Source organism: Tupaia chinensis, unplaced genomic scaffold (genome assembly GCF_000334495.1).
Source record: "Tupaia chinensis unplaced genomic scaffold, TupChi_1.0 Scaffold000132_1, whole genome shotgun sequence".
In the NCBI taxonomy this organism is placed as follows: Eukaryota; Metazoa; Chordata; class Mammalia; order Scandentia; family Tupaiidae; genus Tupaia; species Tupaia belangeri.
The window spans coordinates 1,424,061-1,426,234 of NW_006159601.1; positions in this window are offsets into that span (position 1 = coordinate 1,424,061).

A 2,174-nucleotide genomic window follows, 5' to 3' on the forward strand; every position below is an offset into this window, starting at 1 on the left:
GTAGCACCTTGAAGAGAGAAAATAGTTACATACGATCATGAAGTTACACACTTACAGAGAAGCACGGTAGCACCTTGAAGAGAGAAAATAGTTACATACGATCATGAAGTTACACACTTACAGAGAAGCGCGTAGCACCTTGAAGAGAGAGAAAATAGTTACATACGATCTTGAAGTCAAACACTTACAGAGAAGCGCGTAGCACCTTGAAGAGAGAGAAAATAGTACATACGAGTTCAGCATCATCGCGCCCATGGTGGTGTTCCGCGGCCATGACACCCATCCCCACATGCTCTGCGGGCCCTGAGTGGCGCATGCCCTGCAGGCCGCCTTCTCTCTCGGACCATGCTCACGGTGCCTCGTCTACGTTCCCTACAGACACTGGCCACGTGTCCAGTGGCTCAGGGTTAGTGCAGGGACAGGTCGACAGGCCGCAGCCAGGGATCTACGTGCTGCGTGGCTGGGAGTGCGGTCTAGGCTCCTGGGACGTGCTCTGACCTTTGCCATTACCCCGTGTGTCTGTTTGTACACAGTACACGCCGTCTTAGTTACTAAAATTATCACATGATTTAATTACTCTAGGGAGATTTCCTTTTATTTAAAATTTAAAATCAGACTTTGTATGATTTTTTTTTTTCCTTTGGAGAGGTTTTTGCTATAGGGCGCATGTGCTCACCAGAGAGACAGCGAGAAATCACCCTCCGGGGGAATGGCCACACCACAATCCCTTCTCCATTCTTCTCTTGGGATCTTGCGTATGCACACGCACATGCCCGGCGTGAGTTTAAACCACCGGGTCTGGGACTCGAACCGTGGTCGACTACATGGGAGTCTAGCCAAATGCTGGTCCCAGGGGTTTCGTTTTTGTTTTGAGAGGTTTTTACTATAGAGTGTGTGCACTTGCTGGAGAGACAGAGAGACAGAAAGTGAAAAATCACCCCCTGAGGGGATGGCCACGCCGCAGTTCCTTCTCCTCCATCCTCCTCTCAGGATTGGGGCACGCACATGCGCCAGGGTGAGTTTAAGCCACCAGATCCGGGACTCTGATCACGGTCGACTACGTGGAAGTCCAGCACTGTGACCGCTGCCCTGTCTCTGGGCCCGACTTCGTGTCCTTTCTCCATAGCAAACAAAGCAAGATGACAGTTTTTATTTTTATTTAGCTACATTCATTTATAAAATAAATGGAGCTGCAGAAAATGGACTATCTGCCATGCTCTCTGGCAATTAAATGGACAAACTGACATTGTACGCTACTGAGTCTTCCTGTTCAAGAACTCCATAAATCAATGGTCACTTGCTCAAATGTCTGTGAGTTTTCGAGTGTGTACAAATGTCTTGGGCCCTTGGTGGCCTGGTGTTTAGGGAGACAGGGTACCACCTGCTGAGCAGGCGGTTCGAGGCCTAGACCTGGACCTGGGACACCCCGTCTCCTGCGAGGGCACATGTCCTCTGGCAGAATTTTATAAAAGGGTGTTTCAGATAGATTTAACTTTCTTGTTAGGTTTATCTCTAAGACTTTATACCTTTATTTCCTCTTTTTTTTTTTTTTTGCTTATTAAATGGGAGCAATATCTTTTGTCTTCTAAAGCTATTGTTTTCTGTAAGTTATTTATATAACTTTCTATATAAGATATCTTACTGAGCTTATCTTTTTTTATTTTTTTCAATTTATTTATTTGCATTCATTCACTGTCCGTCATTACAGCATACAAATGAGATTTTCCATCCAGAGTACACTGTATATTGTCTCAATCAAGCACATCAACAAGCATGTTATTGTCAGCAAATGATCTTCCATTTCTTGTTTTCTGTATGTTTTGCTTTCTCCCCCCATCCTTGATTCCCTGCCTCTTACCCGCTGCCACCTCCCGCTCTCCTCCCACACTGTCTCTGGTATCTATGTTTGCTTTCTATACCATCCCCCCCCCTTTTATTGAATCACCAAAGACCCTAATCAATCCAAATACCCTCATAGCAAACACAGGTGACACACACATTTCCATGAGCGCAAGTCTAACTTTACGCATCCTATAAAGTAGTACCTAGCTGGGGCTACATATCCTACTGCAGTCATTGAATAGATATATTTCTTTTCCTGAAACTTTTTTTCTTTTTTGTAACTCAATTTACATTCCTTCCCTAAGCATCATCACAGCACACAAAATGCAATC